The sequence below is a fragment of the Pelodiscus sinensis genome, chromosome 14, assembly GCF_052426305.1.
Source record: "Pelodiscus sinensis isolate ZL-2025 chromosome 14, ASM5242630v1, whole genome shotgun sequence".
In the NCBI taxonomy this organism is placed as follows: domain Eukaryota; kingdom Metazoa; phylum Chordata; order Testudines; family Trionychidae; genus Pelodiscus; species Pelodiscus sinensis.
This window is the reverse complement of record NC_143065.1, coordinates 10,833,448-10,847,076: the sequence shown is the minus strand read 5'-3', so window position 1 is coordinate 10,847,076 and position 13,629 is coordinate 10,833,448. Positions and strand designations below refer to the sequence as shown.

Here is a 13,629-nt window from a genome sequence, read left to right as displayed (position 1 = left end):
ATATTGAGGGGTAAATTAGAGCTAAATCGCAGCACAGCACACTGAGAGCCAGGCCCGGGGGTTGTAAACACACTTCATGGGACCAAGGGAAACTTGGCTGCACCCGTGAAGAGTGGACATCCGGCTCACTGAAATCATGCTGGATGACGGATGTTTCTGGAGCAGAGTGCTCTGGACTAGAGAAGTTCAGCCTGTATCTGCATTGCTCCCCCCACCCCTTGCAGAAAAAGCTGACGTCTTATAGTCTTCATTCTCACCCCCACTGGTTGTCAGCCTGGTACTATTCCTCCCAAGACACGCAGACTGGACACAGATTTCATGATGTTACGCTGATGCCTTTGAGCTTCCACACCCCACTACTTTTGGAGTGCTCTGTTTTCCACAGGCTAACCCCTTAGTTCTCCCTATACTCATTAACATTGCCATAGTAACAGGCAGTCACCGTAAGGAAGTCTTCAACTTTTCACCCTGTCTGCAAAGGTCATCGTGTGGTGTCTACTGATCTCTAGTAGACATTATTATCCAAACTCAGCAGCTGGTTTCAAACCATCAACATGTTGCAAACATACACACAAGCTCAGCAGATAGTAACTTAATTGATCTTCTCTTGAGAGTAATGCTAATTTACCCTAAAGCATAATTTGGCTAGTTATACTAAACTAAGACCTCTAGGACCTGTGTATTACAACACGAATTCCTATTTATATTTCACCTCTATATCCTAAACATACCTCATCTTTTTCATCTTTATCTACAAGTTGCCACCCTTGATGGAGTGATTAGCTATAAAAAGCCATCACCCATGACTATGTTAAGGGCTGGTTGTTTCTCCGGATAGGAGGTTCTGTGAGGGACAAATAGAAGCATAGGCACAGACTTGATAAAAACATTTGTGTGGGAGAGTGAATTACTTTGGTTGTTTTTTACTGTGGCTCTTGGTTGATTTTGGACATTGGTTGGAACAGCTCTGAAGGACACTGGATAGGCTGAATTCATTGTGGCTGGTTCCTTTTGTTGTTTTGACATAAAACCTTTTGCTATCCACATAAGGAAATACTGAGTGATCACTATTATTATAATGAAAGCTTGAACCACAAGCCATCCTCTGAATCCAGTTTCTATTCCCAGAGGAGTTGCTAACATTTAATCTGCTCCATCTGATAATTTACAAAATGTTTGTTTTGCTTCGTTTGTGATGTTCCTGATTTCAGTAAAATGCAAACTTTATTTTAATAACTATTTTATTTGCAAATCCAGTGGCAGCTAATGCTCTTGAAACTTCCAGTTGTTTTGATCTACAGGCAGTCCCCGAGTTACGCGGATCTGACTTATGTCGGATCCGCAGTTACGAACGGGGCCCTCCCTCTCCCTGGTCTCCAGCAGACCAGGGAGAGGAAGTGTCTGGGCTGTCCGCTGCCCGCGTGTTCCGCCGCTTTGCTCCTCGTCCCCCTGGTCTGCAGACCAGGGGGACGGGGAGCAAAGCAGAGCAAAGCCACGGAGCCCGAGGGCAGCAGGACAGCCACAGCGCGTCTGGGCTGTCCCGCTGCCCCCGTGCTCCGCGGCTTTGCTCCGGATGCCTGTGGTACAGCAGCTGGGGCGCTGCCGGTTGGTCCCGTAGCGCCGCTCTGGGTGCTACGGGACCAACCCGGCAGCACCCCAGCTGCTCTGCCCCAGGCGTCCTGATTCAGCCACTGCTGGTCAGTTTCAGCAGCGGCTGAATCAGGACGCCTGGGGCAGAGCAGCTGGGGTGCTGCTGGGTTGGTCCAGTAGCGCCGAGGAGCGGCGGCGCTACTGGACCAACCCAGCAGCACCCCAGCTGCTCTGCCCCAGGTGTCCCCAAGTCAGCCGCTGCTGAAACTGACCAGTGGCTGACTACAGGAAGCCCCTGCCCCGGGCTTCCTGGAATCAGCCGCTGATCAGTTTCAGCAGCAGCTGACTTGGGGATGCCTGGGGTTCTTAAGTTGAATCTGTATGTAAGTCAGAACTGGCGTCCAGATTCAGCCGCTGTTGAAACTGATCAGTTTCAGCAGCGGCTGAATCTGGACGCCAGTTCCGACTTACATACAGATTCAACTTAAGAACAAACCTACAGTCCCTATCTTGTACGTAACCCGGGGACTGCCTGTACTCAGTTTTGATTGTCTCAATTGCAAATAACATTTTATTTTTAAAAACACGTATAAGAGAGATTACACTAAGCCCAATACCTGTAGTTGAACAGAAGTTTTGAGTTGTGAACACATACCTAATTTGACCTTAATAAAATTGTTTGGTTAATAAACATTACTGCCTTGTCTATTATAGGTCAATTTCTCCAAAGGAGATTTCTACTTCATAAGCTGTACAGGACAAGACAGTGGTGTTGAACTGGGATTTAGTTGGTTTCTTGGTTGGTCCTCTTCTCCTTGGCCATATAGTGATGGTGTTAACACACAACACCTGCAGCTATACTAATGGTCTCTTTGTGAGCAATGGGTGAGCCATGAGTTGGGGGTAGGGGATTTTTGATAAACCACTAGAAAAAGTTCCTGCAGTTGCTCTCTGTAGATATTGTATTCCAAGGGGACATCCAAGCAGCAGTGTTATTTTGGAATAACTGATGTTATTTCAAAATAACATGATGTGCATCTATACAGCAAGTTGTTATTTTGAAATAATGTCGAGCTGGAGGACTTCTTACTCTGACTCCTATAACCCTCATTTCACGAGGAGTAAGGGAAGTTGAAGGAAGAATGCTCTTCCTTCGACTTCCTGCTGTACAGACAGCCCCAAAAGATTAATTGAGCTATTTCAACTTCAGCTACACAATTAATGTAGCTGAAGCTGCGTATCTTAATTTGACTTTCGGCCTGCTGTGCAGACATATTCTACGTGACCTACAGAAGTGATAGTTGCCGACCGATCCAAATATGGGTGTGGTTAACCAAGCACGGGTAAAATCACTGTGAACAAGATATACAGGGATTCTGGTGCACCACAATTTTCTTAATAATGTGAACCACGATTAGGATGGGGGGGGGGGCATGTCATACATCCTACATTTCTGATTGCCTTGATATCTATTTTCATTTAGTGCAGCATTCGGCTCTCTCTGCTGTAAATATCTGAATGCATTTTGGACAATACCAGTTTCAAATTTGCTCTTCTTTGATAAAAGGTGGGGCATTTCCAATTCTAACAATTAAAGGCAGCCAATGATGCTGTTTAACACGTATTTACCATATGCAGAACAAATGTTTCACACTATTGTGTACTCATTGATGAGCAATAATCTTATCCACAAAGAGCACCAAAAAGAAAACTGTTCTCGTGGTGTATTCAACAGTGAAATTCAACTACTATGACAACTTGGCAAATTTCACACAACAGGAACATGAATAAATTGAACCTGTTTGACTTATACACCTGGTATAGGTGCAGCCGCCTCCCCCCTCTGAAGTTATTGGCTGGGGAAAGATCTTTGTCCACTTTTCTGAGGTGCCATGGTGACCTCCACTAACACACTTGGCTCCCTTGTTTGCACCATTGGAGTCCCTTCAAATACATACTTTTCCAATTGACGCTTTATAGACAGCTAATGCGATCCCATTAGTCCAGGCTATAATTTTAGTGCCTCCCCTATTTTGGTTATTAGCCTTCTCCAAATTCAGCATACTGCCATGGGGAATGACATCATGGACTCTAGAACTGGAAGGGACCTCGAGAGTTCACTGAGTCCAATCCCCTGTCCTCACAGCAGGACCAAGTACCATCTAGATCATCCCACATAGATGTCTGTTCAACCTGCTCCTAGATATCTCCAGTGATGGAGATTCCACAACCTCCTTAGGCAACTTATTCTAGTGTTTAACCACCCTGACAGGCAGGAAGTTTTTCCTAATGGCCAACCTAAATTTCCCTTGCTGCTTCTTGTCTGATCATTAGAGGCCAAGGAGAACAATTTTTCTCCCTCTTCCTTGTAACACCCTTCATCCTGCTTCTCTGAAGATGAGAGCCGTGTACCAAAGGGTATGCCTACATCAGGCTGTCCCAGATCTCAGTTATGGGGTGTCAGAGCTCTCACAGGCTGGAGCTTTCGCACACTCTGTTTCCTCCACATGGGGGTCTGATACCAGACTGAGAGTTTGCGTTTAGTTGACTTGCCAGGTGCCTGCACCAACTCAACTGTCAGGGCAGCCAGGTTCTACAATGGAGGAACAACACCGCCAGGCAATTCTCGCTGTAAGCCAGTTCTGACCGTGGCCTCACCGTGGCTGGTGGTCGGATACCTGCAAAGACCTGTCTTTTCCCTGATACAACTGTAGTTAATGAGCATGGTAGATTTGATCTGTTACCTTTCTTTTCCCACCTGCTCTTCTGATGTGTATCTTGAGAAGCTGAGTCCACCGGTTGCATTGCCCACGGTTTGGCACTGATGGGCTAAACGCAGGGCCAGATCTCCAATACCCTGCTGGTTTTTAACAAAGTACATTTTTGCCTTTCGCTTGGATTTTTCAATTTTAACAGCTACCTACCAAGGCACATTGTACACCTGCCGGTGCCAGATTGGAAGACTTTCTTAGTTTGTAAGGCCAGTGCAAAAAAAAATCCTATTTTGCTTTTGGTCAGCCCCCTCAAAAGGCTGGCTCAGGCAGCAGAAGGTACTCTAAAAGCCATTGAAATGACAAGCATTCCCACCTCCCAACTTGCCATGGGCATTGATCAGCTTCCAATCTGATAAGAGGATTGGTTCATTCGACTATCTCTGAAAACGGGGGGTGATGAGAGAAGTGGGACTTTGGTTAAATTATATTCTAACCAATAAAATGGGGTTGTTTTTAAGTGTCAATGTTATTTTTGATGAGAGCCCTCATAGAAAACACATCGGAGCATTAGGACTGGCAGAAGGTGGGTTAATCTGTAACGGGAAAAAGCTTTTACCCCCTTTGAAAAATATCCACTATCAGCTCCCTTTTGTGTAAGAGGTAATGGTCCTACAAAATCAATGTGCAGAGTTTAATCAGTTCCCCAGTGGTTTTCAAAAGGAACATCGGCATTGAGAATCTTAACCGCTGAACTGGGTTTATGTTATTTTTATTTGCCTTTCGCAGGGCTTTCAAATCAGAGACAAAGTCCTTTTGACTTCCCTTAATCAGAGAAGCTGAAACGGGAGTGATAGGCTGGTTCACAAATGTGAAAGCCAGTTTACGTCGCATCCCCTACAACCCTTTCTGGGAGCTAAATTTGCTTTCAGGGTAAGCCACAGAGGCTCTGTAGTACATGAGTTAATATTCTATTTCACCTCTATATCCTAAATATATCTGAGGTGTCTTTTGGCCTTGTTGCCATGGATAGAAGAGAACTGGGTGTGGTAACGTGGGAATTTTGGGGTAATATTTTTGTGAATCCATGCGTTCCTCAGTTTCCTCCCGTTACTTTGCAGTGCTGCCCCCTGAAGAGGAAGGGTTACATTTGCTATCAGGGCAAACTAAGAGGCATGGGGAAGGGTCACCTGACCCCATCTTGGTGGAGTGAGTAGAGTCGTTAAGGACTGACCAAACCTAACCCAGATCAACAAATGGTCCAAAGGGAGAAGGCAACTTCCAATGACTCATGAACACTCAACAATGGGATGCTCTAGCCAAGAAGGTTTGAACCTGGCATGGTCCTGCTTGGAAACTGGCTATTACGAGAGGTGTCCAGCAGAAAAACACAGGTGCTGGAAGAAGTAGGTTGCTCTTTCGGACTAAGGGAGTCGGAGAGACAGAACTTGGAAAACGGAGTTCGCTACAACGTGGTGGGTGAACTGCTCTGGTTTGCCCTGCATGGTCCCTGCTTCAACCTGTCTTTCTCTGGGCTAACCAATGCCATGTTGCACTCACTGAGAAATCCAACTGGTTTGAAAACGGTGCTTCAGAGTCACTGAAAATACTGGCTGGAGCACGTTAATCCCAGGGCTTAATCTGTGAATGAAAAGTGCCAGGGCTGAAGCGAGTCTTTTGCTTTTGTAACCGATGTGGCAACCCGAGAGATCCCAGGGCAGTGAGCTGCCAAGCCTAGCGAAGCTGCGGGTAAGCCCTGGCAAGCCCTGGCACAAATTACACCCTGATTAGTGCTTGAAGAATGTACACGACTCTACCAGGAGAGCGTCTCGCCTGGCCTTGCTGCACAGAGCTCCCTGTGTGCAGTAGGGGTCCGGGAGCCCTGCAGCACAGTCGAGGAGGTGGCAAGGCAGTATGCCCTCCTCCCCCGGAGAAAGGGTGAGACTCCGTCCTGGCACGTGAAAGGGGTCCCTCCCAGAGGCTGCTTAACAACTGGGATGTAGCACAGATCCTGTGGATCCCGCCAGTGGACAAATAGGCAAAAATAGGGAGGTAACAGTGTAGTCGATTAACCAATTAACCGATAAGCAAAAAAGTATAGGTTAATGCTATAGACGTCACACATTCTGCCCCTCCTTGCCGGTACATTTTTTAGCAGACTGGCCAGCAGCCTGGCTGAATCCCAGCTTGCACTGGGTCTGGGACCTACCCCCGCTGCAGCTCTGCATTTAAAGTGTATTAGGAGCCGGGCGGGCAGGCAGCCCAGCTCAGTCCTGGCTTGTGCAAGGTCCAGGACCTTCCCCCACAGCGGCTCCATATTTAAAGTGTGTTAGGAACTAGGTAGGCAGACAGCTTGGCTCAGTTCCTGCTCACACAAGGTTCAGAAGCTCAGACCCCGCACCCAGATAGAGGCTGCTGCCACCCTGTGCTGCTGCCTCTGTATCAGAGGCAGCAGCATGGGGCGACAGACAGCCATCCGCGAAGGGAGCTGGTTTTTTAACTGGCTCCACTTGTGAATCAGTTTCTGCCTGGCACCTCACGCTGCTGCCTCTGATACTGAGGCAGCAGCACAGAGTGGCAGGGGGCTCCCCGGGTGTGGGGCACACTGGCTGTCAGTCCCACCCCCAGGGAATATAGAATAGTTGAGTAACTGATCAGAATTCATGAGGTTAATCGACTATTCAAATAACCGATATTTCACAACCCTAACCACAACCCCATGCATCAGGTGTCCACAAACCTACTGCCAGAAATTGGGACTGGACAGGATGGATGGACTTCTTAAAATTGTCCTGTTCTGTCACTGGCAGAAGACAGGATACTGAGCTAGACAGATCACCTGTCTGATCTAGTATGACTGTTCTTATGCCTGGGCTGTATGGCCTGCCTCTGCCCACCCTAAAGAACAGGAGAGAGACACCTAGTTACTGCTGCCACCAGGGGACAGACACAACAAAACCCTCAAGGAAGTTCTAAGCACAGCCAGTTTGTGCTGGCATGACACAAGGAAAAAGGTGTTTCCTAGGGATCCCAAAAGAAGCTTTTAGGTCAGAAACAAATATGGAATTAGTCCTACCCTTGAGAAAGTGTGAATGTTTTAACGCATCAATGAATATACAGAAATTATGCTGGACCAATATTTACAAGAACTTTCTACAGCATCAAACCCACTGGATGAACTAAGTCCAACACCTCAGGGTTATGGGGCCAAATGAAGAATCTGCCCTCAAAAATGGGAAAAGAAATTATCTCAGCCACTCCAGTTCTCAAGTGCGATGATGTGATCAAACCCACGAGGGTTGGTGCACATGCAAGTAGCTATGGACTAGGTCAGGGATGGGCAATCATTTTTGATAGTGGGAACCACTCCAAGATTTGGTAAGTGTTCAAAGGCCGCACGTTGGGGGTGTATGTGTAGGGTCTGGAAGAGAGGTTGGGTGCAGAATGGGGCTCAGGGTAGAGGAAGGGGATGCAGGACATGGTCTGGGGTCTGAGACAGCATTTGGGTGAAGGAGGGGACTGTGACCTGAGGTAAGAGATTTGGGGTGCAAGAGAGGAGTGCCTAGGGGAGAAGTGTAGGAGGGGTGAAGGGTCTGGGAGAAGTTGTGACCTGGGGAAGTGGGGGCGTGCAGAGGGTTTAAGTGGTGACCAGGGAGAAAGAGAGAGCAGGGGCTGGGGTTCAGGAGAGGGTGGGGCAGGCTCTGGCCAGGAGGCATTTACCTAGGCAGCTCCCAGCCAGTGGGACCCTCAAGCAGGCTCCCTGCCGGCTGCAATCCCAGGCCGCTCAAAGCATCTGGTTGCTGGGTCCATGTGCCTGAGGGCCCTGGTGGACTGTGGGCTGGCTGCAAACCTTGGTGGGCTGAATCTGGCCCATGGGCCACATTTGCCTGCCCCATGCCTAGGTGCTACAAGGTTACAACAAAATGACTGAGTGGAAGTTAGTTGCATTGTGCTCTGCACACTCATGGGAACAGAAATACAATCTGCTGGAGTGCGAAGGAGCGCCTGCCGAGCACGTGGGTGGACATTCCACGTCACAGAGCTCTATGCAGATTGGATTCCTGTACACTGACCGAGACCATCAACTGCTTTATGACCGGGACCCAGCGCTGCTGAGATGCCCATGTCTATCGATGAGACTAATGGGTTCATAGAATCACAGAATCCTAGGGCTGGAAGAGGCCTCAGGAGTCATCAAGTCCACCCCCCTGCCCAAGGCAGGACCAATCCCAACTAAATCAACCCAGCCAGGGCTTTGTCAAGCTAAGACTTGAAAACCTCTAGGGATGGAGATTCCACCCCCTCCCTAGGGAACCCATCCCAGTGCTTCACCACCCTCCTAGTGAAATAGATTTTCCTAATATCCAACCTAGACCTCCCCCACTGCAACTTGAGACCATTGCTCCTTGTTGTGCCCTCTATCACAGCCTCTCTCCAGCCTCTTGGGAACCTCCCTTCAGGAAGCTGAAGGCTGCTATCCAATCCCCCCTCACTCTTCTCTTCTGCAGACAAAACAAACCCAAATCCCTCAGCCTCTCCTCATAGGTCATGTGCTCCAGCCCCCTTGCTAAATATGTTCTTGCCAAAACCCAAGGTAGCAGCAGACATTGTCAGAGAGCCCGGCGGTGCTCTCAACTAGCTGGGAGCTCGAAGATGCCATAGATGCACACAGACCCACGTCGGAAAATAGGCTACAGCAGCCACAACAAGCAACCTCAACAGCTGTGCAACTTCAAGAAGGTCCAAGCAGCAATCGAGCCACCTGGCCTAGTCACTGAAGGGCACTAAGGCAATGGCAACTGCGGTACATGGACAATTAAGCAAGTCAAATGGACTCATGACTAAGGCAAGTGGCTTATAATTTAGAATTAGATGAGAAGCCCTCAACTTCGCCCAGGAAGGACATCCAGGTCTGAGAAGGCCAGCCCGTGCAGTGGCCAGGCATTGGCAAGTTCAAAGAAGAAAGTATCTGCATGTGAACATCACAGAACAAAGCAACGTAACTACCAAGAGCCTTTAACACCTCTGCCAGGCCGACGTTGAACGAGACCAGCTGTAGAGGTAAGTGAATACAGAGGACACCGTTATCTGAACATACGGGTGTATTTTTTCAGGTGTATAAAATAATACCCATGGAAGTCATACCACATTGAAGTGTGATAGAGACACTGAAATGCAGTTGTGCTCCTTCGTATTCCTGGACAACTAGCGATGGACAATGGCCCACCAACCCCTTCAGTGGAATTTAAGTCATTCCAAAGGAAGTCTGATTTTAATCATTACTAGCAGCCCACATTACCCACGAGCAAATGGAGAGGCTGAGAGAACTGTCCAGACAGCCAAGAAAATCCTACGGCAGGAAGAGCCGTTCCTTCCTCTTTTGAGCTAAAAATCAACACCGATAACAGTCACTAAGCACAATTCCTGATGGGAAGACCACTCGGAACTACAGTTCCGCTGGGGGACAAGACCCTATCTCCAAAGGGGCCAGACATGAAGAGATTAGGCAAATTGTATTAAAAGACAAAAAATGCTTCTGAACTTTCAAAGACCCTCTCTCTGAACTGCCTGGTCTCGAATCTGGTGAGTGTGTTTGTGTCAAACTGGGTGGAGAACACCAGCTGTTAGAAAGGAAAATAATTTATCACCCAGATTATATGTGATTGAATTCTCCACGGTTGATCTCAACAGAAACTGTCCACTTCTAAAGTCTGTTCCTCAGAAGGGACCATCAGCAAAGAAAATGCCACAGACGGTGGATGCAGAAGAAGACAATGATTCCAGACTGACCACAGCTGATCATTGCAGCTAATGGTCAGCCAGATGTTGTTTTGCTCTCTGGTCACGTAATTCGAAAACCAGATTCAGAAACACTGTTACTCGTGGTCCCGATGTCTCTTGTCTGATATTATGTATGTGACTGTGGTGCCTCGGCGTGTGTGGAGCAGGGGATGTATCTCGGTTAGGGGTTTATAAGGTGGGACCCCGATCTTTAATTGGGCCCCTATGTGCTACCCTGATACAAATAAAACACCCATGCTGGAGACTCATGGGCAAAGGCCATAGGGTTATGCAAAACTAGGATGATTCAGAGACACGTTATAAATGGAAAGAAAGTAAAATGAAGAGGGGAAGATGTAATGGAATATTAAACCGTATAATACTGTTCAATACTAGGTGGTACCCTGTGTAGCATTCCTTATCTGAGCTGCGCATAGCTAGCTGTGTACTAGAGATATCTTAACGAGACCACATCTTCATGTCTCTCTCAGGCGGACGTTCTGTGAGCAGCATGTGCCTGATACATGACGACTCGCGTTCAGCATCACTCTTGGTTAATGATACCTGGTGACAGCAGCAGGAAGAACTCGCTGTAAAGCCCCCAGGACTGGAGCTCTGGATTTTGCAGACACAAACCTAGTCCAGAGATGGGAAGGGTTTGAGCTGTGTACAGCCATGGCCAGGCAGGAGAACAACCACATGGTGGGAATGGGGTTGACAGAGTGCTATTAGCTGGAGATTTCCTCTGCAAACAAAGTACACAGGCTTTGCTCTAATTGCTGCTAAACCAGGCCCATGCATGCATGGATTACTGCTCTCTGCAAGCCAAGGAAGGGAGCTTAATGCCATTCCTTGAGGTGGAAGATGATCTAGCTATGTATTTTAGAAATGTGCATCTGTCTGAGAGTCCGCTTGTTCAAGAACTCCTCCTAAACGGTCAGAGCTACGGCCGCCAAATTCAGTAGGCAGCTTCCTCTTCTCTTAACTTGAAGCAAGGTCAGGGTTTGGTTGTGCCTGGAAAACGGGAAGTGCTGGGAATGGGACAGTTCCTCCATAACATGGAAAGGGAGGGGGCAGAGAGAGGAGGGATGTGAAAGGAAGAGGCACCAAGAGGAGGGAAACTTCCACCTGCATATGAGCATGTTTCGCCAAGAAATCCTGCACACGCAGCTTGGAAATGTGTGTACATGGGTCAGGCCAATTCCACTGTTCACAGGAAAGGGAACCCAAATCAGAGGCTGTCAAACCTGAAGCACATTCATTTAAAGATTCAGGCAAATTCTTGGGGACATTTTTGTGGTCTTCATCCCTTCCTCACCCGTTTACTAATGTTTGCAAGACCAAGCGAATTGCCTATCGACATGCCAAATCACTGAGAGGCACCAGCCTGTTCTGAGCCAGAAATACAGCTCCTCATCCCATCCCCTTCAAACAACAGTGAGAGGAATTAACCGCTGGAGCGGTTCACCCCGTTCTCCCTTCAGCACTACAGAATCAGCCGCTGTGACCATGACCCTGAGCTTCAGAGCTGCTGCATGGTCTGATCCATCATTCCATTAGCCCTTGATGAGGTGTGGAGGATGGCAGAGAACTTCATTTCCCCGAGCCTCGCCGTGCTGTGCTGGAAAATGGCCGGCTGGAAAATGGTAGGCTTGACAGTTTCTCTGCTATACTAGCAGATGTACCCGGCATTACTTGGGTCTGTAAGTGAGGTAGGAGTGCAACTAGCTCTTCCGGGGGGGCATGCAAGGTATGATTTTGGGCCCTCCTCCTCTCACTGCTCACCACTTGAGCATCGCTGCTTAGCTAATGTCAATTATTTGACCCCATCTTCTCAGTGCATTCAAGAGCAATTAAAGAAGTTTGCGTAGTTTTAATTGTGCCTAGTATTACACAGGGGGTGAAAGTAACGTAAGTTACTCAGGGCAGAGGGGCAGGGGAGTGCGATATGACTGTACCTGTAAGTAATTTAAGTGTGGGGTGGAGTGTGGGCTCCAGACGGGGTGGGTGGGTTCAGGAATAATGGGGGTACTGGAATCAAGGCAGGGGTCTGGGGATAGGGAACTCAGGGCTGCTCTTCCCCCCGACTCTCAGGGAGTGAGCGGGAGTGCGCAGCATGTGAGTCTCCTCTGCTCTCCCCTGGAAGGCGGGAGCGAGGGGAAGGTGCACACGCTGTACTTTCCCCTTGCTCCCCCAGAGTCAGGAGACGGAGAGCAGAAGCGTTCCAGTCTCATGCGGCTGCAGCCCCCCTCACCCTCCATAAAGGGTGAGGGGGGAGTCTAGAGATTGGGGCAGCTCCAGACCGGGGGAGGGAGCCACACCCATCCCCCACCCCCAACCAGCCCCTTTCACTTGCCTGCCTGCCTGCTTCTAAGCAAGGCAGCCTGCAGGAGAGTCCTAGGAGCGCAGCTGGGAACAACAGCAGCTTAGCACCCCAGCCCGTCGGCGTCTCTGGATGGGGGAGATACCATGCTCACGAAGGTGGTTTCCCCAGGGTGAGGCTCATCCAGTGCACTGCGGGTGTGCTGACCCCTGCGATTTCCCCAAATGCGGGAAATTCGACTGCATGATTTGTGGTAGAGGGGGACTGCGTTCACGCTTTCCCCTGGAAATCCTTTCTGCGGCGTGAGGGAAGACCTGGCACACGCGTACCTCGAATGCACCAGGTTGCAGTCCCTATTCCGGCTCCTCCAGCACCTTTTATTGAGGTTCTGGCTGCACTTTTCCCCTCACCTTTTTATTTATGCACACCCCATCTGTGGCCCCACAAAGTCGTGAGAAATCCTCGTCAGCCTCCTCCTGGCTCTGGCGAAAGCTGCTATATACACTACCAGGAGAAGGATGCTGGACGAGGAGGTTCTCTGCGACTGTGGGGCCTACTTCCGCTTCTCCCTAGTGTCATGCATCCAGGCGGAGTTCCTCTGGGTGGTGTCCTCTGGCTCCATTGACAGATGTGAGGAGCAGTGGGTGCTGTTCGGGGATCTCTGCTCGGTGTCCCCATCCGGGTCCTTCGTTTTAAATCTGTGACCCACACCCCTTGACCCTGTTTTGTCATTATTTGTCCCCCGATATTAATTGGATCCTGGGTTTAGTCGTCCCTCCTGCAAGGCTGGGGGAGGGGCTTTGAGAAGTGGGCGGGCTGACGCCTGCCCACCTCTAGGGTTTCAAATACGCATGTCATGTTTGCTCCCTCGCTGTGGAAGAGGCGGGGCGAGGACAAAGCAGGGCGGGGCTAGAGAAAGGGGGAGAGCAGGGGCAGGAAGATGTGGGGCAGGACAGGGCCATGGGCAGAGGAAGAGTTGTCCCAGGCCCCGCACCCCCCAAGAATAGCCCTGGGGGCCAGACAATAGTTACGTAATGACAGCAGATGTTGGGATACAAAAGCTTTCTACTCTTTAAAAGACAAATTTCTGGCATCACATGCCTGAGTGTACTCAGTGAACATCCTTACATCCAAGTTCTCAAGCCGCAGTCTTCTCCCTTTACCTGGCCGTGAATTTCAGTGCTTATTGATGGAACTACTTTGCCACTGGTCTGCGTGTGCTGG

The 13,629-nt window shown here is 49.1% G+C and overlaps 1 non-coding gene across 1 annotated transcript; it reads left to right on the top strand.

The window, feature by feature from the left end:
* Positions 1 to 12,525: 12,525 nt before the first annotated feature.
* LOC112546594 (U1 spliceosomal RNA) lies at positions 12,526 to 12,690 on the top strand. Its single transcript, XR_003090331.2, has one exon. It is a non-coding gene; the product is annotated as a U1 spliceosomal RNA (small nuclear RNA).
* The last annotated feature ends 939 nt before the right edge of the window (positions 12,691 to 13,629 follow it).